A 25,260-nucleotide genomic window follows, 5' to 3' on the forward strand; every position below is an offset into this window, starting at 1 on the left:
GTTCTGTGAACATGAGCAGACTATTTGACACACTCTGCGCCTTAAACCAAATTGATCCCAATTTTTTTAAGAGAAATCTGGTGGCACACAATATCAAATGCTCTCGAAAGATCAAAAAACACAATGCAGTAGCTCTAGTAAGAACAAAGTGAATCCCTAAACACATTCGTAATGGTCATATAGCAGCAAAAAGTTTTTTAAATAGTTAAGTCATTTCATATGAAGAATTTCTATAGAAGTGCCAAATTCTCACCTCTTAATCAGATTTAAAAATTTCATTTTATTGATTATATAGTAGAAACCAATTTTTAAAAGATTACGTCAACTTTCATATGTAAGATGTCTTAGAAGTACAAAAGTCTTTCTTCTTAACCAAATATAAACAAAAACTCTGATTTTAATGGTCAAATAGAAAAAGATTTTCAAATAGTTAAGTCACATTTCATATGTAGCATTTCATTAGAAGTGGAAAATTCTCACTTCTTAATCAGATAAGAAAACTTTTGTTTTAATGCTCATATAGTGTAAGAAAATGAAACTGTGTAGTATTTCGCAAACCGAAAAGACAAAACTGATTAAAAAAAAGACTGAAGTTAAACGAGGGTTTAAATAAGTCCCACAAATAGACAAGAAGTCTTTCAACGAAGTTGAATAAAAATTATTTTCAATAGATAAACTGTTGTGTTTCGTTTTGATGTTTACATAGTAGAAAACGTTTTTCAAACGTTAAAAAAAACAATTTTCATGTAGGAATGTGATAACAATGTCTCATTGCGCAATGATAAGATAGAATAATTACTCCTTTCCAAAAAAACTAACCGTGAAACGCACAAAAATATCCTAATAATTGCAGTTCAGAACGGTTAGAGTCAACAGTATAAAGAATACTGTTAAAAATTTCAAAAGCCCAAAAAAGAAACCTGATAAAAAGGTAGATGTTGCGACACAAACTTGATAGGTCCCACAAATAGCAGATAATAGTCTTTCATCATAGTTGAGTTAAACAGTATTTTGAATAGATAATATGTCGTTAGTCGAATTTTTGAAAGGAAAACAAACACCTGCAAAACAAACAAACTGTGTGAAATTAGAGCAAAGGAAGGGGCCGACAAAGGAAGCCTTTGACGACACAAGTAGCACGTTCAATAGATCCAGCCAGAATACCCAGAGTTGGAGAGCAGCACTTGTGGTTTTGAGTCCCACAACATCTTGGCATTGAAACAGCAGACTCCAAGAGTCTACGGAGGCGAAGTTCGAAACCACTGAAATTACTGGACTCAGCTACAATCAACACCTCTGAAGACTGTTCGTGGACTTTCTGTCTGAAATCGTGGTCACAATTTGACCAAGCAACCCCAGTGCACTCAGCAATTAGAGGCAGGCTTGAAGTCTACGAGATAGAAGGTAAAGGTCTCAGTGAAGTTTTGCCCTTGAATTCAAAAAGGTATCAGATCAAAGAACAACAGAACCCAACCCAAAGCCCGCAAAAAAACCATCTTTCTCTAAGCATTAGCCTCACAAAGGCAGTGAATGAAAAACAAAAACACGTCACAATTCCTTCAAACGCTGAACTGCAAACAGTATACACAGACGCAGCCTCGGAAGAAACATTTTTCCATTGTGTGCAACAAACTGAAAACGCGGTACCGATTTACGCCATGAGTGGAAATGGTTAAGTAAATGAAAAAAGTAGAAAATCTTAAAACTCTTAAAGCCAAAGTCAAATCTAAGCAGCAGTCGTCGTACATAACGCTTCCAACTGCAATTAGTGGCCTACAATGTCTGCTCAACATTCGGAACTTCAAGGATACGAACTGCTTCCTATATTGTTTCACTGCCTCACGCAACTTGCAGGGAAAAGACTGTTCCATCATTCATCCTGGAGACCGTTACAGGAAAAAAACATAACCCGCAATACAAGCCCACTCCAACTCTATAGTTGGTCAAGCCGATGGTGAACTCCTGATGCTGATACACATCGACAAAACCTGATTCGAAAGAGGTGAAAATCAATAACCTTTCTATGAAAATACTAAAAAAGGACAAAAGGTACCCTTTTCGCGTTTCAAAACACAACGTGGACATCACGGTTGATATTCTACTTAAACCTGACACTGAAAACTACCACTATGTGCTAAAACAGGTCTGGTAAATTATGTTCGGAAGGTGCAGGGCCTGACAATTGATGCACGCGCTAGGATCTGCCGCAACTGTTTTCTTGTTTGCACTAACAATGAAACGTTCCTCCAACACATAAAACTTTGCTATCAATTCGAATTGTTCCACGTACTGCTAACAGAAACAGAGAGAAAAAATCACGTTTATGAACGTTCTAGCCGAAACAGCTCTTGCACTCATTGGTGGTCTATTTTGGCCTAGTCAATCATTGTCCCCGTCTCATCAGTCGATCATAGTCCCAAGATTGCAGAAACAAACACGTTTCTAGTGGCTACTGCTATGCAACGATTTCTTCAGGAAGACCAAATTTGGAAATCTTCTATCTTAACAGACGAGAGGAATGCACATAATGTTTATGAAGTACGGGATTTCAAAAATTAAAAATCAAAATTCATATGCAGAATTTCAATAGAAGTGCAAAATTCTGACTTCTTAACCAGATAAGTAATTTTTCTTCTTAATGGTCATACAGTGAAAAAAGGTTCTTAAATAATTAAAACCCGACCTTCATATGTAAGATTTCATTAGAAGTACAACCATCGTTTTACTGAATCAGATTTAAAAAACATTTCTTCTTAATGGTCATATAGTAGAAAAAGGTTTTTAAAGAGTTGAAAGTCAATTTCCATGTGTAGAATTTCAATAGAAGTGCAAAACTCATTTCTTAATCAGATAAGAAAACTTTTGTTTTAATGGTCATATAGTGTAAGAAAAGAAAACTAAGGAATGTTCGCAAACCGAAAAGACAAAACTGATAAAGACTGAAGTTAAAAGAGGATTTGAATAAGTCCCACAAATAGACAAGAAGTCTTTCAACGAATTTGAATCAAAATTATTTTCAATAGATAAACTGTTCTGTTTGGTTTTGTTTTTTTTTAAAAAATTAGAAAATGTTTTTCAAAAGATAAAAAAACAATTTTCATGTAGGAATGTGATAACACTTTCTCATTGCGCAATGCTAAGACAGAATAATTACTGCTTTCCAAAAAACTAACCGTGAAACGCAAAAAAATATCCTAATAATTGCAGTTCAGAACGATTAGAGTCAACAATGTAAGAATGTTGTCCAAAATTTCAAAAGTATTATGATAAGATTTAAATTCTATCAACTGTTTGGCAGATTATTTTCGTATAGTTGAAACAATATATAACTGTTTAGTACTTCAAAACTAACGAATTTAAACAATGATCGTCCGTAATTGAAAATGGTGCATGTTCTGTGAACATGAGCAGACTATTTGACACACTCTGCGCCTTAAACCAAATTGATCCCAATTTTTTTAAGAGAAATCTGGTGGCACACAATATCAAATGCTCTCGAAAGATCAAAAAACACAATGCAGTAGCTCTAGTAAGAACAAAGTGAATCCCTAAACACATTCGTAATGGTCATATAGCAGCAAAAAGTTTTTTAAATAGTTAAGACATTTCATATGAAGAATTTCTATAGAAGTGCCAAATTCTCACCTCTTAATCAGATTTAAAAATTTCATTTTATTGATTATATAGTAGAAACCAATTTTTAAAAGATTATGTCAACTTTCATATGTAAGATGTCTTAGAAGTACAAAAGTCTTTCTTCTTAACCAAATATAAACAAAAACTCTGATTTTAATGGTCAAATAGAAAAAGATTTTCAGATAGTTAAGTCACATTTCATATGTAGCATTTCATTAGAAGTGGAAAATTCTCACTTCTTAATCAGATAAGAAAACTTTTGTTTTAATGCTCATATAGTGTAAGAAAATGAAACTGTGTAGTATTTCGCAAACCGAAAAGACAAAACTGATAAAAAAAAAGACTGAAGTTAAACGAGGGTTTAAATAAGTCCCACAAATAGACAAGAAGTCTTTCAACGAAGTTGAATAAAAATTATTTTCAATAGATAAACTGTTGTGTTTCGTTTTGATGTTTACATAGTAGAAAACGTTTTTCAAACGTTAAAAAAACAATTTTCATGTAGGAATGTGATAACAATGTCTCATTGCGCAATGATAAGATAGAATAATTACTCCTTTCCAAAAAAACTAACCGTGAAACGCACAAAAATATCCTAATAATTGCAGTTCAGAACGGTTAGAGTCAACAGTATAAAGAATACTGTTAAAAATTTCAAAAGCCCAAAAAAGAAACCTGATAAAAAGGTAGATGTTGCGACACAAACTTGATAGGTCCCACAAATAGCAGATAATAGTCTTTCATCATAGTTGAGTTAAACAGTATTTTGAATAGATAATATGTCGTTAGTCGAATTTTTGAAAGGAAAACAAACACCTGCAAAACAAACAAACTGTGTGAAATTAGAGCAAAGGAAGGGGCCGACAAAGGAAGCCTTTGACGACACAAGTAGCACGTTCAATAGATCCAGCCAGAATACCCAGAGTTGGAGAGCAGCACTTGTGGTTTTGAGTCCCACAACATCTTGGCATTGAAACAGCAGACTCCAAGAGTCTACGGAGGCCAAGTTCGAAACCACTGAAATTACTGGACTCAGCTACAATCAACACCTGTGAAGACTGTTCGTGGACTTTCTGTCTGAAATCGTGGTCACAATTTGACCAAGCGACCCCAGTGCACTCAGCAATTAGAGGCAGGCTTGAGGTCTACGAGATAGAAGTAAAGGTCTCAGTGAAGTTTTGTCCTTCTTGAATTCAAAAAGGTATCAGATCAAAGAACTAGTACAACAGAAGCCCACCAAAAGCCCGCACAAAAAATCCATCTTTCTCTAAGCATTAACCTCACAGGCAGTGAATGAAGAACAAAAACACATCACAATTCCTTAAACGCTGAAATGCAAACAGTATACACAGACGGAGCATCGGAAGAAACATTTTTCCATGGTGTGCAACAAATTGAAAACGCGGTACCGATTTACGCCATGAGTGGAAATGGTGGAATAAACGAAAATAGTAAAAAATCTTAAAACTCTTAAAGCCAAAGTCAAATCTAAGCAGCGGTCGTTGTACATAACGCTTCCAACTGCAATTAGCAGCCTACAATGTCTGCTCAACATTCGAAACTTCAAGAATAAGAACTGCTTCCTATATTGTGTCACTGCCTCACGCAACTTGCAGGGAAAAGACTGTTCCATCATTCATCCTGGAGACCATTACAGGAAAAAAACATAACCCGCAATATAAGCCCACTCCAACTCTATAGTTGGTCAAGCCGATGGTGAACTCCTGATGCTGATACACATCGACAAAACCTGATTCGAAACAGTTGAAAATCAATAACCTTACTATGAAAATACTAAAAAAACGACAAAATGTACCCTTTTCGCGTTTCAAAACACAACGTGGACATCACGGTTGATATTCTTCTTAAAACTGACAATGCAAACTACCACTATGTGCTAAAACAGGTCTGGTAAATTATGTTCGGAAGGTGCAGGGGCGGACAATTGATGCACGCGCAAGGCTCTGCCGCAACTGTTTTCTTGTTTGCACTAACAATGAAACGTTCCTCCAACACATAAAACTTTGCTATCAATTCGAATTGTTCCACGTACTGCTAACAGAAACAGAGAGAAAAAATCACGTTTATGAACGTTCTAGCCGAAACAGCTCTTGCACTCATTGGTGGTCTATTTTGGCCTAGTCAATCATTGTCCCCGTCTCATCAGTCGATTATAGTCCCAAGATTGCAGGAACAAACACGTTTCTAGTGGCTACTGCTATGCAGCGATTTCTTCAGGAAGACCAAATTTGGAAATGTTCTATCTTTACAGACGAGAGGAATGCATAATGTTTATGAAGTACGGGAATTCAAAAATTAAAAATCAAATTTCATATGCAGAATTTCAATGGAAGTGCAAAATTCTGACTTCTTAACCAGATAAGTAATTTTTCTTCTTAATGGTCATACAGTGAAAAAAGGTTCTTAAATAATTAAAAGCCGACCTTCATATGTAAGATTTCATTAGAAGTACAACCATCGTTTTACTGAATCAGATTTAAAAAACATTTCTTTTTAATGGTCATATAGTAGAAAAAGGTTTTTAAAGAGTTGAAAGTCAATTTCCATGTGTAGAATTTCAATAGAAGTGCAAAACTCATTTCTTAATCAGATAAGAAAACTTTTGTTTTAATGTTCATGTAGTAGAAAAAGGATTTCAAACGGTAAAAAAACAACTTTCATATGTAGGAATATGTGATCAGACCTTCTTATTGCATACCGATAAGACAGAATACTTACTCCCTCTCAAAAAATCTTAGTTAAACGCACAAAAACGCCATAAGAACTTGTGTCCAAAACGGTTATAATCAACAGTGCAAGAAAAGAAGACTGTCCGGTATTTCAAAAACCGAGACGTGAAAACTGATTCAAAGAAGTAGTAGTCGCAACAGAACTTTGATGGGTCCCACAAAGAGCAGAGAATGGTCAGTCAACGAAGTTGGGTAAAACAGTATTTCGAACAAATAGTATGCTTTCCCAGCAGAAAAGAATTAAGAATACTTCAACCAGCTTAGCTATTTTGTAGCTGTGGTAGATACAAGGTAAAGCTACAAGTATGCCACAATCATTTTTCCGTGCATGACAAAATTGGAAATAGAAAGATCTAAAACACGAAGAAGCCCGTTATTGTTCAAGGTTAGCAGGGGTGAAAATCGACTAACACTCCCACCAATAGTTGCGATCAAACACCTGTCAAATTGTGCTGGAGCCCGCTTCTAGGGATCTTGTAGCTGTGTGTAAAAACAACTTTCAGCGAACTAATACTCCCTCTGCCTATACCGGTAAACTGTTCTTACAATTTGGTTTCATTGGCTCAATCGTTTTCAAAGTGATAAAGTTAGTCAACTTTTAAAAGAAAATCGTAAACACCTAAAAAACAAAGCAACCGTGTGAAATTAACGCAAAAGAACGGGCCGACAAAGGAAGCCTTTGACGACACAAGCAGCGCGTTCAAGAGATTCGGCCAGAATGTCCAGCCTTGGAGAGCAGCACTTGTGGTTTTGAGTACCACATCTAGGCATTGAAACAGCACACTCCAAAAGTCTACGGAGGAGGAGTTCAAAACTACTGTCATTACTGGACTCCGGTTTTCAACAATCGTAGCAGTTGTCATCAACACCTGAAGACTGTTTGTGGATTCTCTGTTTGGAACAGTAGTCACAATAGGATCAAGCGACACCAAAGCACGCAGCAATTAGAGGCGCCCTTGAGGTCTACGAGATAGAAGGTAATGGTTTCAGTGACGTTTTGTCCTTCGTGAATTCAACGAGGTATTAGAATAAAGAGCTAAAACCACATAAGACAATCGAAAGCCAGCAGAAAATTGATCTTTCATTAGGCATTAGCCTCACAAAGGAGGAGATGAAGAGCAAAAACACTGCAAATAAAAAATTCTGCAAACGCTGAACTGCTTTCGGCTGATTCTTGGAAGAACAATTTTTTGATTATGTGCAACAAATTGTAAACGTGGTGTCGACTTAAGCCAAAAGTGGAAATGGTTGAATACAAAAAAAAGTTTAAAAAAATCTTAAAACTCTTATAGCCCAAGTCAAATCTAAGCAGCGGTCGTCGTACACAACGCTTCCAAACGCTATTAAGGGCCTACAATGCCTGTTCAACATTCGGAACTTCAAGGATACAAACTGCTTCCTATAGTGTTTCACTGCCTCACGAAACTTGCAGGGAAAAAGACTGTCCCTTCGTTCATCCTTGAGACCGTTACAGGGAAAAAACCTAGCCCGCAACATAAGCCCACTCCAACTCTATAGTTGGTCAGGCCGATGGTGAACTCCCGATGCTGATACCCCACCGACAAGATAACCTCATTCGAAAGATGTGATAAACACTCCAAGATTCTACGGAAGAGAAGTTCAAATTCCCTGTGTCTACTGAACTTTGGTTTTTAACAGTCGTAGCAGCTTCCACCAACACCAGAATGTTCGTGGACCTAATGTTTAGAGTCGTGGCCACAGCATGGACCAAGCAACCCTAGTTTAGGCAGCAATTACAGGTGCCCTTGAGGTCTACGAGAAAGAAGATAATGGTCACACTGAAGTCTTCATGATTTCAATGAGGTATGAGACCGAAAGATGGATACAACAGAAGACAACCGAAAACCGCGTTAGCTTCGCAAAGGGTTTTAGACAAATGTACCCACGTGAAAATTTCTGCAAAAGCAGAACTGCAAACCATATACACAGACGGACAATCGGAACAGTCTTTCGATTGCATGCTACGAACTGTAAACGTGGTATTGATGTACGCCACGAGTAGAAATGGTTGGATAAATGAAAAAAAGAAAAGTATCAGAATTCATCTTGCCAAATTGAAAGGACGCCCCTAATTCAGCCTGGAACCCTTTAGTTTTAAAACAAAACCCTACAGAAGATTTACTGATGCCAAGGACCATTGACAAAAAAACCTCATTCCAAAGTTAGAGTGATGTGAAAATCAACGTCGATACGATTAGTTTCTACCCCTTTTCGCGTTTCAAAACAACTCGGACTTCACAGTTGATTTTCTGCTTAAAACTGGCAAGGCACGCTACAAATATGTGAAAACAACAAATCTGGTAAACTTTATTCAGAAAGTGCGATGGCGGACTATTGATGCACGTGCTAGATTATTCGCAACTGCTTTAATGTTTCCACTAACAATGAAACGTTCCTGAAACACAAATAAACATTGCCATCAATTAGAAACGTGCCATATAGTGCTAACTGAGCAGGGAAATAACACGTTTAAGAACTTTCAAGCCAAAACAGCGCTTCCGCTAACTGGCGGTCTATTTTGATCTAGTAACTCATTGTTCCCGTCTGGAAGATTGCCGAAACTCATATTCTGGACAAACACGTTCCTAGTGGCTACTTCTATGCATCCATTTCTCAAGGTAGTGCAAATTTGGAATTCTTCTATCTTTACAGAGGTTTTCAACAATCGTAGCAGTTTACATCAACACCTGAAGACTGTTCATGGACTTTGTTTGGAACCGTGGTCAAAATTTGACCAAGCGACCCCAGTGCACTCAGCAGTTAGAGGCGCTCTTGAGGTCTACGAGATGGAAGGTAATGGTCTCAATGACGTTTTGTCCTTCGTGCACTCAACGAGGTATCAGATAAAAGAATTAAAACCACAGAAGACAATAAAAATCCCGCAGAAAGTCGATCTTTCTCTAAGCATTAGCCTCACAAAAGGAGTATATGAATATGCAAACTATATACACAGACGGAAAATCGGAACAGTCTTTCGATTGCATGCAACAAACTGTAAACGTGGTATTGATGTACGCCACGAGAAGAAATAGTTGGATAATCGCAAAAATAAATAGTCTCCGAATTCATCTTGCCAAAATGAAAGGACGCCCCTAATTCAGCCTGGAACCCGTTAGTTTTAATAAAACCCTACAGGTGATCTCCTGATTCCAAAGCTTATTGACAATAAAGGTCATCCCAAAGATGTAATGATGTGCAAATCAACATCGATACAATCAGTTTGTACTCCTTTTTGCGTTTCAAAACAACTCGGACTTCCCGGTTGATATTCTTCTTAAAACTTGACAGTGAACGCTACAAAAATGTGCCAAAAACACGTCTGGTAAACTTTGTTCGGGAAGTGCAATGGCGGACTATTGATGCAGGTGCTAGGATCTGCCGCAACTGTTTTGATGTTTGTACTAACAATGAAACGCTCCTGATTTAAAGTCAAACGCTGTACCATTAATTTGAATCGTGCCATAAAATGATAACTGTGTCTGGGAGAAACAACATCCATTTTAAGACGTTTCAACTCAAAACAGCTCTTCCAGTGGTGGTCTACTTCAACCTAGTCATTCGTTGTCCCAGTCTCATCAGTCGATCAAAATCCTTGGATTTCACGAAATCGTTGTTTTGGACAAACATGTTTCTATTGGCTTGTGTTACGCAGTCACACTCACTGAAGTTCAAATTTGGAATTCTTTTATCTTTGCAGAAAAGAAAATGGCATGCAAGTTTTTGTGAAACAAATGGAATCAATCACCAGCAAAAAATCTGAGAAAAAAAAACAAACCCGTGCTGTATATGCGAAACAGCGTTTTAAAATGAAGTGAGAAAGATTTGGACATTTTTCAACCAGTTTCCTGGCTGCGCATTCAAACTGCAACCTAGACCGCAAAATACAGACTTCATTCCAAAAATCGCTTACGTTCTGTCAGGTTATTACTTGAACCATATTACAAAGAGTCCTCATCACAGCAACACTAACAAAAAAACTTCGATAAAAACTCAAATTTAAGAGAATTAACAGTTTCAGCCTCAAAGTATGCATCAAAGATATTGTCAAAAAATGTCATATTTAAATATCGAGAAACTTGCTTAATCGATTCGTTTCCATTTATGCAGTCATCTTTGGATGAACCAGTCCAATCTCTGCCAGAAGGTAGGTTCAACGCACTCGATAACCATTTGACCGCTGCGATCCAAAATTATTCGAAACTACTGCACGACAACGGGTTCTACCCCTATTGCCACATGTAGAGCTACAAAGAATTCAAGTTGAATAAGTTGCCACCTAAGAAGTTCTAGGTTAACAAAATGAAATCAGGAAAAATTACAATAACAGAAGATAAATACGGAAAATCGAAACTGGTATTTAAAAAGATTGATCAAAAGAAAATTATTGACTATCAAGATCTGCACCTGACAGTTGACAGGCTCTTGCTTGTTGGCTTGAACGACTATTGGAAGTCGACCTCGACTCGACAGTGCGCGAGATCTAGGAGCACCACACTTGGCACGCAATGTTTTTTTCTGAAGATATGCCAGCCCATCAGAGCTCCTCACAGATCGCGGCAATCTGAACTTAGGAGAAGAATGTATACGAAAGAAGATTGTTTACCCCACAAAATAATTGAGAGATTTCCATGATAAGCAGAAGTCAACCTTTGGTTTTACCATAGATGCTAACAACCTCAATGGTGAGGTCACGAAGGACTTCCGCTTATCATTATATTCGTTTCAGACGGAGACAGAGATTGACAAAATTTTGCAAAATACAGACGACGCAGATTCTGGGTAAACTATTGTTGATTTGCCTTACACCAACTTAATTTACGAAGTTCATGAAGATTTTCTTTTGCCGCCTGCTCGACAAGCTGTTGACAGCATGTGGTTGAGTAGCTACCCATTGGACCTACTGGAAGAGTACCAAATTCCAAAGGAGTGAAAGTTGAAAAATTTCTTCCAACACAAATGACAAGGAATATACATTCCAGTCGTGTTGAAGAATTATGATTATGAGCGCAACGCACAGAAGGTCTCAAAATTGCATAAAGTTCTCGAAATCAGAGAAGCAAACCGTATGTCGAAGTTAATGTCGAAGTCAACGATTGCGGCACCCAGCAACGGGCAAAATTGATATCGTTTTTAAACTGATGAAAATTTATGCTTTTCGAAAGTGTTTCAAAAATTTGAGGAACTGAGTAAACGCTTTTCTTGGTAGAGATGTACGAAGTCTCCTCTATCGCACTGCAAATTAACATGGATTCGTTTGAAATCTTAGATGGGAACGTGGCGGTTGTGACGAGAAAAATCAAAGTTAACTCAGTCGAAAGTACGATATTGGCGCCTCAATGCCAGATCTTTCTGAAGCAATTTACTTTCGGTTTCAATATGAGCAAATCAAACAGTTGTTCAAGTGTGAACTTTATTCTCCGACACGGATTCACACATTTATGTTGACTTTTATGCGGGCCTGGGAAGCGCATAAGTGAACCAGATTTCTCCAACTACCTTGCTGATAATGAGTTGTACAGAACAGAAAACCATGTTAAAATTCTCAAATTCAAAGACGAACTGGCGGGCTGGTAATGAAATATTTCTAAGGCTTACAAACCAAAATGTAATCAATACAAACGAAAGGTATGCGTACTGATGATAGTTGTTAATATAAAAAAGAGGCCTGCAACTTAACAATTAACTACATTGCTAAAAGTACACATTTATCAAAACTGGAACATTGACACCAAGATTAGGAAAACACAAAGAAAAAAGGAATTGATTGGGATGTTATTTCAGATTGCCAAAAGAAAAGTAAACATAATCGACAAACGTAGGGCGAATTGCTCTCAAACGACCGGCGAGCGGTAGGCTTTGTCAGTAAAAAGTACGCTGAAGTGAGGCTAGCTTTGCTTAATTGAAGGGGGATGAGGTGAATGCAGCTGGGGAGGGGGTGCACGGGGGGCGACAAGGGGACGGTGGGGAGAGGAGTATTTGGCTGCAAGTGCTCTTACGGCCTGAACGATGTGCAAGGGTGGGGATACCACGGGGGTGACGGGGGGGGGGGGTTGGGTATAAACCTCTATGAACCGCCCTTCTCACCATAAGTATACGTCTCCAAAACAGTTTCCCTGAATTTCTGTACTTGGCGACTAGTGAGCTGAAAGGCTCTAACAGAACCTAATGCCCGCTGGGATTTAACTTTTTATCCCGCTATTGAGGACGAAATGTCAAGAGGGTTTGATGAAAAATCGGTCAGGCGAAAAATCGCATAAACGACCAACAGGACCAATATAATTGCTACAAACTTCGTTTTAGAGCAATTAATAAAAGGATAACAAATGAGGAGCAAAAGCAACTAAAATACGAAGTGTTCAAGAGCATGTTCAAGCGCGAGGAAATTGTTCGCGGCAAAAAGCAATTATTGAATCAGAAAATCATGAGATGATGACAAGGGAGCAAAACAACGTTGCGCTGTCCACCTACTGCGACAAGCGCTTTTAACTTCATCAAAAAAAATTCCTACCATTTGGACATAAGAGTATCAGAGAATTTACATTTCACAATGTTATTTTGAAAAATTTGAGCTGGGATTCAGAAAACGAAAGCGACTAGGAACCCCCGGCAAATGTAATATCGGAAGAAAATGAAAACTTCTTCCCCAGCTCAAAGATTCAATCAACGATATTATTCAGAAAATGAGCGTGATCAAATTGTTGTTGACTTGAATGAACCCTACGCTACTCTCCCACCAGAACTTGACAACACTTTTCTAGATTTGCAAGCAGTTGAAAGTAAAGCAAGCAGTAATGATATGTCTTAGTGATTTTCAGGCAGTAGTTCTATAATGCAACCAGCACTGAGAACATGCTGTAGTGTTAAAAGCATGGATAAAACGTTTAAAGTATTCAGATTATTTATAAGATCAAATCAATATAAAAATTAATTCATGATAATTTTCATTATAACAAAGAGGCAAAAAGTTTTCTCTAACGTCGCTTTATTCGGATACCACAGCAACTGAAAAAAATTTCATCGGAGGGATGAGTTGATCCGTCAAATTTTGCTGTATGAAAGTATAGCTTCGAAAAAATGAGGGGACGCAAAAATATCTGAATTTTCACAGCAAGGGTATCGTGTATCAATTAAACGCCAGAATCTCTTTTTGCACTGTTTGCGTTGATATTTGGAATTGATGAGGAGTGATTGCAATTATGTAATTTCTTCCTGTGGATGTAGTAACTGTCTGATTACAAAATGAGGCAATCGAAGTTCATCATGTCTTCTGCATTACTTTATAATAGAAATCAAACATACACAGGAGATACATAATTTCCGCAGAATAGGAGGCCAATTGACATGAAGAATGATCCCCTTTAGAAGAATGGTCAAATTTTTGCAGTTCGCTTTTCATACCATAATCGAACTTGAGTACAAAAATTCGCTATCATCGCTCTGCTTCTTATTGAAAATCGATCATGAGCAGCTTTGTTGAATCAGAAAATTTTGCCAACTCCTTTTGCCGCGACAATAAAGCAGAAAGCTAGGCCGCAAGATGTTGTTCCGAACCCGGGCGCATTGATATCGCATTTCAACTTTGTGAATCGGGTAATCACAGTCAGAAAATTGTAAGAGACCATAAAAAAAATCTGAATCTTCAAGCTGAACATAAGGACGATTAATCTTTGCATGGATTGAAATCGTTAAAGAGGTCAAAAAATTCTGAGCAATTTGATAAACCATGAAGTTGCCTTCTCCCCAATTTTCAGAAACTTTTAAATTCAAAATCTTTCGGTCAGCATTTCTTCGCCAATGAAGAAAATATTGAGCAGAGTTTTGGTTTCAAGCAACAATTTTGTTTTTTTTTGATGAAATCACCGGTAAACTCATCCTTGAACTTCAGCACTACTTATTCGACAGTTGGTTTGTTCCAGTAAATTATTTTCTCGCCACTTTCACAGCCGACGGGGACAATAGGCTTTTTGGCCTCAAATTTCTGACCAAGTTTAAAAATCTTGCGGAAAAATTTACATTAATTCCTTCAAATTCCAACATGATTCCACAAATGATGTTGAAAGTCTGCTGATTTTCGCTCTATAAAGTAACACTAACCATTTGAAAATATAGAGTACAGCTTTGACTTCAAACCGCATATATACATAATCGATTCCTCAATGAAAACGTCGGCAAACTCGTCTTTGAAATTCATTTATTACTTGAGCACGTGATTGACGAGCAAAAATTTAAAGTGAAGATCAAGGAACTTCGTGAAAAAAACTGAAACGTTCGAAAATTTCAATATCCATGAACAATTGATAATAAATAGTAAATTCGGATTATATTTGATGTTAGTTTCGACAGCGTTTTCATTCGAAAATGAAGGTCAATTTTTTTTCGTTTTTTTCCTCTGCAATGCAAATAATTGTCTGCACGTATTTCGAAAGTCTTTCGCATATTAGAATATCATTATCCCAAAACAACAGTCGGCATAATTTTTTGACAAATTTTTAATAGCTTCATAGTGGAAACCGCAATAGATATTTTTTCCCAATATTTTCCGCAAGTCTTGCAATTTGTCCCTGGTCGGCAACTGAACGTTCGAATTAAAAAATTGGCTATTAAAGTTAGTTTCTTTCATTGCTTTGTAATGGAAATCAAACGTGAGAAGCTTTGAGAAATTCTGAACTTCCTCGTAACGGGAAAACAATCCTAATTGAGAATATTTTCCATTTTAGAAGAATTGTCAATTGTTCTAAATTTTGCAATTCGTTCCCGATTCAATAGCTGAATTCCGAATAAACGACCGCTATCGTCGAATTCCGAATAAACAGCCGCTATCAAAATTTTCGTCGCATTAGTTGATAATGGAAATCGGAAATTTGCAGCTTCACAATATTCGAAAAGCATCGCCCTAATAATTTTCCCTCGTGACAAGGGGGAAATTTTTTCCGCAAATCACGCCCGTTTTGAAATTGAATTTCAATTCTGCATAGCGAAGAATTAATATCAAAATGAAGAAAAAAATGGTCACAAAATTTTGGTGCCGCATTATTTTGTAATGAAACTGGAACATGAATAACTTTGACGAATCTAGTAAAGTAGCTGCTCCCACAATAGTTGGTGTATTCCAATAAATTCGTTTTCTGCTACTTTCAAAATCGTTAAAACTCAAATAAGAAATTAATGGTAATGGAAATTAATGGTAAATCCAAAATGAAACCAATACACAGCTGCAGAGTTCTAATATGAACAGCCAAGCAGTATCCCATTTAATGGAAAATCAGGCTCTCGTGTAAGAACAAGATATGCAGTGTTTGTTGCATAACGCGTCCGTACTGAGAAGTTTAGCAACTAGAGCCGAGAATAAATCTAACTCCCCTTAACTTATTTCTCCTCTGGATATTCCCAGAATGCTAGAAACGTTTTCAAAACTCTTCTGGGACAAGCAAGAATCCCCGAAAGAAAAATATCAGTTCAATTTGGCCCATTTAACTTCAGGGGGTTATTCGCACTTCTAATTCATGCAAAAGAATTTGAAACCTCCTGTCGTCATAGAACAAAGTACATGTTCTTATCTTGATAAATAAACAAATTGTTTCATTAAACTCCAAAAACTGAGTCAGTGGAAGAGCAAATGCAAAAATCTCAATAAAAAGAAGGAAAATAAATTTAAAAAAAGTAGTAAAGCTGACTGTCAGTTAGCACATGTTATACGACGATAAATTTCACAAATTTTATAACATGAATAAAATTTCTATCAAAAATATGTTGACTCAATTCCGTGCTGATAAGAGCAAAACAATCGTAAATCAGCAACAGCAGATTTATTCGAAAGTCCTTTCTTTATCAGAAAAAGAGTAGTGGAAATCAAACATAAGCTTTGAGAAATTTTGAACTTCCTCGTAACGGGAAAACAATCCTAATTGAGAATATTTTCCATTTTAGAAGAATTGTCAATTGTTCTAAATTTTGCAATTCGTTCCCGATTCAATAGCTGAATTCCGAATAAACAGCCGCTATCGTCGAATTCCGAATAAACAGCCGCTATCAATCTTTTCATCGCATTACTTGATAATGGAAATCGGAAATTTGCAGCTTCCCAATATTCGAAAAGTACTGCCCTAATAATTTTTCGTCGTGACAAGGGGGAATTTTTTTTCCGCAAATCACGGCCGTTTTGAAATTGAATTTCAATTTTGTATAGCGAAGAATTGACATCAAAATAAAGTAAAAAACGGTCACGAAATTTTGGTGTCGCATTAATTTGTAATGAAACTGGAACATGAATAGCTTTGACGAATCTATAGTCAGTCCCATAAAGTTGCAACACTATCGAACGTTTCAAAGGTCAAGGTTCACATTTAAAACATGCAGAGATCAGCATTTCGTTGTTCATTTGCATGTCGAGAGTTTTTCGAACGTTCGATTGCGTTGCAACTTTATGGGACTTACTATAGCACAGCAGCTGCTCCCACAATAGTTGGTTTATTCCAATAAATTCGTTTTCTGCTACTTTCAAAATCGTTATAACTCTTAAATAAGAAATTAATGGTAATGGAAATCAATGGTGAATCCGACATGAAACCAATACACTGCTGCAGTTCTAGTATGAACAGCCAAGCAGTATCCGATTTAATGGAAAATAAGGGAACAACCTACCCCCTTACCCTGCATACCCGGGCAAAATGAAACAAACTGTTCAACACGCTAATGCAAGCCCACCATTTATAATTTAGTCAGCTATAGTCTGTCCCATAAAGTTGAAATAAGCGAACGTTCGAAAAACGCCAAAAACGTGCAATTGAGGATCAATGTGGTTATTTGAATGTCAACGTTTTTGCCATTAAGCTTTCAATCATCAATTTTTTCTACACGTATTAAAATTGAACTTTGAACTTTTCACTCTAACCTGTGGCTTTTGAAACGTTCGCTTATTTGAACTTTATATGGGACAGGCTATAGTATGTTAGAATTCCTTTTTAACCGCTGTAGAGGGTCGAGATAACACTTTAACAGCCTAACATGGCAATAACGGAACTTGTTTTACATTCGGCAGAAGCCCTTAACCACGTTTACACTCTCAAAGCCAAGCGAAATTGATCGAAAGGAATATGTGACCCTAAATTCTGTTCCACTGTGCAAACCCAGTATAACATGCAATAATTCAAGAATAAAACGAAAACACAGAAAGATTAACAAGTAGGAACAAAGACCAAATTTCTACACAAACAGTAAATTATTTCAGGAAATTTTCGGGGTACAATTATCTGGCAAAGGTAATAACTTTTAAAACTAAAGTTTATATCAGCTGTCGTGTAAGAACAAGATATGCAGTGTTTGTTGGAAAACGATCCGTATTGAGAAGTTTATCAAACTAGAGCTGTGAATAAATCTAACTCCCTTTAACTTATCTCTCCTCAGGATACCCCCAGAATACTAAAAACGATTTCCCAACTCCTCTGGCACGTGCAAGAATCCCAGAAAGAAAAATATCAGTTCAATATGGCCCATTTAACTTCAGAAGGTTATTCGCACTTCTAATTCGTGCAAAAAATTTTGAAACCTGTAGCCATAGCACAAAGTACATGGTTCTGATTTTGATAAATAAACAGACTGTTTCATTAAACAAAAAATGAGTCTGTGGAAGAGCAAATATAAAATTCTCAGTAGAAAAGTAGTAAAATTTAGTAAAAAAAAATAGTAAAGCTGACTGTCAGTTAGCACATGTTATACGACGATGAGTTTTACAAATTTTATAACATGAATAAAATTTCTATCAAAAGTATGTTGACTCAATTCCGTGCTGATAAGAGCAAAACAGTCGTAAATCAGCAACAGAAGATTTATTCGGAAGTGGTTGCTTTCTTTATTAGAAAAAAAGCTGGCTGTTAATTTGCGGATAATTCATACAATTGTATGAAGGATTGATTGCAAAATAAACAAGGAGAACCGGTAACGCGCCTTTGCATATAAAGTTCCAGCCCTCAAATGATAAACATAGCCGGCAAATAGCCGCCGTTGACGCGCTTGATGCACATCGGGATTGAAACAGAAAAGAAATAAAGGAGACACAACACAAATTGACCGATATTTTTCCTGTTTTTTTTTAATATCGAAAAACGTTTTAATTCGGCATACAGTTTCAGTTAGATTCTAAAACAATACTATATTCAGCTTTTAAACTGAAAGCTTTTAAGGTTAATGCTAACGTCAGCTAGAAAGCACTCTAATGAACTTTGATAGCCCAATGCTCAATGACATAATGAACGGGCGTAATCGGTTTATTCTGTTTCTTTAATTTTGCTCTTTTGAAATTGACCTTATTCACTACATTGTGTAAATCCCTAAATCAAAGGCTGCAAAACTTTAAAGTCCTTTCAAGTAAAAACACTGAGTGAGGTAAGTCACGAGTCAAGCGTGAAAATCGTGACTTATGTAAAAACGAAAACGTGATAAGAAGGAAAAGCGAAATAAATAAACATAGCACGATATGTCCTGAATTACCATCCAAAGAACTGATTAAGCTTTTACCTGACAACAAAAGGCCGTGTTAGATGTCCAATGAGAACAATTAGTTTCACACCGCTGAGATTAACCACTTTTACAACAAGAACAAAAAACAAGCAAAACTAAAAAACCAGATCTATTTTTTCAAGACAGGATCGAAATCAAAAAACGACTTCTAAGAACTCATGCCACTAATTAAATTCGCTTGTTTCTCATTATCGACCGATGAAACCAGTCATTAATGCGCCTAAGTGCTAAGATAGCAATAAGTTCAATAAATACTTGCAAAACTCAAAAATTCACTCACTAACAATTTTTTTTAAAACGGGCAGCGTATAAGTCAAAAAAAGCAAAAGCTATGACCCTTTTGAAAATGTTGAAAACAAAAACAAAAAAAAATTAGAAACCAATGAAAACGCTCAATAATGCGACAAAGACATAAGATAATAAAGTTCAAAATAGCAAAACTTAAAAATTTTAGAATAATTCTTGAAAACAATTGATGTCAAAGTCATAGAAGGCATCAACTTTGAAAAGAAGCAGTTTAATCGACTAAGAACCCTATTAGCAACCTATGAGGCCTGTTATTAATGAGAATAAACAATAAGACAATAAAAATAACGAAAGTACCACAAAAACTCAAAAATTAACTATAATTTTTGAGAAAAAGTAGTGTCAAAGTCATGAGAACTATTAAGCTACAAACTCGGACCATTAATTAGGTTTTTCTGCGCCTCATTACCGGCCAATGAGACCTGTAATTGATGATACTAAGTGATTCTTATTGTTTTTTGACAAGTGATCAGGTCATAAAAAGTTTCAGCTGCCCCTTGATGAATTCTAGCAATTTCAACTAGGCGCAATGGGAACACATATGTATCATACTAAAAAGCACTCAAAGAAAAGAAACTCTGAAAACAGAAGTCAAATTGAAGCACGTGAAAAAACTCCCTCTCAAAAACCAAAAATTTGTTAACACCAATTTCTGACTCCACTTTAAAGGTAGTTTGAAAAAATCACAACTTAAACCTACTAAATTTCGCTCCCTTTAGTACTTCAGCGTGACTAAAATCACCACCAAAATCAACAAAAAAATCACACCAATACAATCCATATCCTTTGGATTGTAAGAAGGAAGAGCGCCTATATAATAACAGTTGAGAAGTCGACGGCGGCTATTAATCAGTGTATTTTATAAATTATAAACATACCTTCCTCCTCGATGTTAATCTCAGTAAGGCTAAACTCGGAGGTGAAAAAATAACGGTTGGCTTGTTTCCAGAGTGACTTTAACAGCCCGTTTAACAGCAAAAATCGACAACAGCTTTCTAACAAACTGCAATTGCTAAAAATGTCATCTGCCATCTGCTACCAACTATTTCAGAAGACCATGTCTTCACAGAGTGATAGAAACTTAAGATAAAATAGACAAATACTAACAATTGAACAACCAGCTGACGCCTGGCGAATTGCTCTCAAACGACAAGCAAGCGGTTGGCTTCGGTAATACCCAGCTGTGGCTCAAATGCTTCCAATGGGTAGGATAGAGAGAGCTGGACGAGAGGGGGATCGAAACCGCCAGGTAGAGGAGGGAGGACTGGGTGTGTGTTTGGGGTGAGTGAGGGTCGATATCTGGGGTCAAACATTTAAGATTAAGAACCGCCCTCTGCACTATGATATTGTCTCCTCAAAACAGTTTTGGTAAATTGCATTTTTAGAGACTGGCTAGGTGTAAGGCTCTAAGCGAGAGCTCAATTCCTCCCGAGCGTTGCCTGTTTATCCCGTTTTTCAAGAAAACTCAAATGGGTCAGACAAAAAATCAGAAAAGCGAAAAATTGCATTAAAAAGACCACAAGACTAACATAATTGCTGCAAACTTCGTTTAAGAGCAATTAATTAATTAGGCATAACTGAAAAAACAAAAAGCATAGAAAAACGAGGAAACCAAATTTTGAGCACACCAATTGAGCCTCAACTCCACCCAAAATGATCGATACCATTAATTGTCCCCCAAATCCTCAATTTCAGCAGTAAACTGAGACATCACCCTATTAAAAGTTGTTTCCGTCAAAAAAGTGTTTGTGTGAACCAACTTTAAAAGTTAATCGAAAAACTGAAATTGTCAACAAATTTTTTTTACGTAAGCTTATTTCAGAGAAAAAACAATTCGATCGATTATTATAAATTTTGTATAAAAATTTATTCTTTGTATTTTTGTGCAGAAAAATTTTTTCGTCACACAAATTAAATTCTTAAGAAACCAAAACAACTTAAAAACCATCATGAGAAATTTTGGAAAAAACTTGTCTCAAAACAACTGAAAAAAATAACAAAAAGTAGACTCTAGAAAGATTCGTTTTGCTTAATCAGAAGGTCTGTGAAAACTCTCATTGCTGAGACTAAGAGAGAGAAAAATTAAAACCACAAAAAAGGTGTTGAAAAAAATCATTAAAAAATCACTGATTTTTTGGAAGCCAAATGTGTCAAACACTGTAAGGATTTAGATATGAACTGAACCCACTAAAAGGATTCAAGTATGGCTCATCCGAGAGGCAATGAGACCAGTAATGAGAGACGAACAGACAGGACAAAACAACAACGTGGCTAAAAATTTATTGATATTTCCTGAAAGAAATGAGGTTCATCTCATTATATATTAAATGAAAATAATATTTGGAAAAAAGTATGGCTCCTGATACAGTCAAAAATATCATTCATTGATTGCGGCTAAGTGATAGGAAAATAAAACGAACTACAAAAGCGGGCGAAATAGAAGAGTGTTGATATTTATTTTAAAGTGGTGTCAAAGCGTACAAGCAAATCAGATACACATTGAAAGCATTAAAATTACTCATTTGGGCATCAGCAGAGTGCCGAGCAGACCTGGAAATAATCAGACCAAGTGTAGGACAACTAAAACGATCACATAATTGGTAAAACTAAAAAACCACTGAGTTTTTTTCTAAAAACAAGTTCTCTCTAAGTTGCAAAAAATGTTAGACACCTGATATGAGAACAAATGTGAATGTCATCAGTCATTATTGAAACTGACAGATAGAAAACTAAATAAACAGCAAATGCAGCAAAACTTCAAACTAACCCACACATTTTTGAATAAAAGGAGCATATAAATCATAGAAACGATTAGCTACCCTTTGAACTCTTTAAATTTTGGAAACCCAAAGAACGCTTATCTAAAGCCATTACGCTATCGCTATAACAACCACTACAAAAATTTATTAAAATCGTTTCAAAAAAGTACAAAAACTCCTAAAATGCATTTTGCGAGTATTTTGAACGAAGCATAAAAATGTAAAAAAAATGAAAAACTTTAAGCCCCTAATTTTTTTCTAGAGACGACACCTTTTTAAAAAAATTTAACAAACGATTCAGTTTTCAAGAGCGTTTCAATGATACCACTTTTGAACCTCGCCCCAGAAGAAATCGGTCAGCCAAAATTGGCTACGCAAAAAACAATGCTGGTTTAAAGTTTCTAATTCACAGTATGTTAAAATTACAAAAAAACTACAAAAACGTTCCCTTCTAAGGTTCAAACCCAGACCTTCAGGTTGCCAGCCTGCCAGATCAACCACTAAGCACCATACTCTTTGCTTTTCGTTCGCTAACGATTCCTTCAACCAGCGAACTTAATTTCATAGCGAGCGCTACTTATATCACTCAAAACGTACGAATTGTAGAGTAAACAAGTCACCAAAAAAGTCAAAGAGTATTCTAGAACAAAAGCTCAAAGCAAAACTTTGCATTAAAACATTTGCAATGATTGCCTCAAACTTACTTCAAGAGCAATTGAAAACCAATTTCAGCACACTTTTCTATTTTGATTTTTAAAGAACACTGACCGATTGAGTTGAACTACCCGAAATTGGGAATAACACAGAGGCCGAAAAACTGAGATCAGACAAAAGGTCAATCAGAAAAACAAAAGAGGTCTGGCAAAAATTTTGCATACCAAGACAGACACGACTACAATAATTTCTTCAACGCATTCCAGAGCATTAAGACACAAGTAAGGTCAAGCAGCAATGAAAACTTCTAAACATGCTACAAGATGTGAGAAAAACCTCTATCGAGGATATTCAATCAAAAGCTACTATTTAAGTTTATTTTCATTTTTAAATTCAAACTTCTAGGAGCAGGTTCAAAATTATTTGAGAGCTTTGCGTTTATAAAACCTTTGCTAATGCTGTAAACTTAAAAGCATTGTTTTCACTTTGGTTTTATAGAAAAAATGTTTTCCGCAAAATTTTTGCGTAAACTGCGCTAATTTTTCTTTGCTAAAATACGGGGATCACAGCCAATGTTCTGCAAGGCCAGAACAATACCTCAACCTTTACCAGACAAGTTCACAGAGGAGCTTGAAATGGTGGCACCACAGTGCATTCTGACCTGTGCAATCAAGTGGTGACATGAAACCATTAGCAGTAGCGTTACAACGGACAAAAAATGAAGCACGCGGACCCAAAAGTTCACATTAATGGCAATGTTATCGACGAGGATAAGTCAGCTCCATAATGGAGAAAATCTTCCACAATCTCCATTGAGCCTCACAATGTGATACAATTCAATCACCACAGGCATACTTATCACCTTGAACTTGACGATAATGCAAAAGAAACATTAACTAAGAACACATCTCAAAGAATGTTCAAGATGTGCAGCCTTCCTCGGGGCTTGAAGAACTCTTCAATTTTCCAGAAGTGAATCGAGTCGAATCACAAACAAATCAAGAGTGTGTCATCTTTCACGACTATGTATTGGTTTATGGAACAGCAAAGGAGCAGAATGAGAAACAAATGCTTGCAGGAAAAAGTCGACTCCGTCAGAGAAAATTCACCGAAAAAATCCTTTTCCAAACCAATCTCAAGCGTTAGTTTTCTTGGTTGCTCTATTTCAAAGCAAGAAAAAGCACCCGATCCTAAGCATTTTGAGAAATTAAAAAAAGGAAACCAATATCAAACATGGAACAACTTGAGTCTTTTGTCGGCTAGTCAACTTTATATGGTAGAACGATAGCAGAATGAAAACATCAAAAACGATCACCCACAAAAACAGATGTTACAACAGAGGCCTCAGAAAAAGCAAAAGAAGGGGTCCCTCACATGGCCATCCAGTGACCTACGTCTCAAGGAAATCGTCACAAGCAGAACAAAAATCTCCAATATTGAGCGAAAGCCAACTCCAATTGTGTTTGTAATCACAAGATTGAACCAATTACTGATCTGAATGAGGTTCAATCTACAGACCCGAGTACAAACCTCTCATATATCTCTCTGCACGAGAGGAAGAATATCCAAAGACAGCATCAGCAGAAATTACGAGATCGGCAAAAATTCCGATGTGATGTGAGTTCGAAACAAAATACACAACCGGAGAGGCGATTCCCATGACGACGACGGCGGCGGCGATGATGATGATGATGGTGGTGGTGATGATGATAATATAAATGATTATCTGATCAGAGTAGATTTTGATATTGACATTGACATTGATCGAGTCTGCATTGCATCGAACGATATCCAATTTGGTACAATTTGATCTGGTATCCCAATCAGACATCAGCACTTCGCTGAAATCGAATAGACTATTCCAAGATGTCATCAAAATTATTTTTAAAAAAGGCAACTGAACAATGCTCTGCAGCAGAGAAAGGAATCGAGCAACAATGATGCTCGGACAATCCACAATGGAATCATCTTTCGTGGTGTTGCAACTCTCAATCCACCGAAACTCTATAAGGACTGAGGTTATCTTTAGGACCAAAGTAAAACCATTGTGATAGAAGACACTGGATCAAGTTGGCTAGCAGCCTTCCATGCGGGAAATAGAAGAGACAATGGCCTTGAGTTTAAGCCGTGGCCTAAAACGATGCTGTGATTCACTTGAGATTAGAAAAATGGAGTCACCTATCAACTATCCAAGAGCAAATGGACTTGCTGAGCGAGCGGTCTGAGCAATGAAACGGACTTTTCGAGCTTTGAGTCCAAAACTGAATGTGCCATCAGACGCTTTTTCACATCGAACTCTGCTGCCACATCGGAACACTTCCAAAAGGGTAGAACTTCTGTGGAACTAGTGCTGGGACGGAAACTAAGACTTCAATTGGTCACTGACTTTGATCCGTTCGAAACTTTCCTCTTCAAACCGACGAGCAGTTCACCAACAGTTGCAGCCACCTACTATCAGCAAGGTAACAAACATTTCATTCAACAATCTGCAGAATTCAAACAAAAAAGTGTTTGCTAGTGACCACCAAATAGCATGGCTGCAACCTGATGACATGCTGAGAACACTAGGGACAATATAGATGTGGCATCAAGTAATTCTGCTACAAAAAGGACGGAGG

At 36.8% G+C, this 25,260-nt stretch overlaps 1 protein-coding gene and 1 long non-coding RNA gene across 2 annotated transcripts in view; both read right to left on the bottom strand.

Annotated features, from left to right (window-relative positions):
• The window catches only part of LOC142350362 (uncharacterized), a 66,566-nt gene that overhangs the window by 10,355 nt on the left and 30,951 nt on the right, over positions 1-25,260 (bottom strand). The gene's annotated exons all lie outside the window — the stretch shown is intronic.
• On the bottom strand, positions 13,275-17,005 carry LOC142350363 (uncharacterized). The gene is made up of 2 exons (XR_012760877.1): positions 16,842-17,005; positions 13,275-16,690 (listed from the first exon to the last, which is right to left on the bottom strand). It is a non-coding gene; the product is annotated as an uncharacterized LOC142350363 (long non-coding RNA).

The sequence above is a fragment of the Convolutriloba macropyga genome, chromosome 12, assembly GCF_964194025.1.
Source record: "Convolutriloba macropyga chromosome 12, txConMacr16.3, whole genome shotgun sequence".
NCBI lineage: Eukaryota > Metazoa > Xenacoelomorpha > Acoela > Convolutidae > Convolutriloba > Convolutriloba macropyga.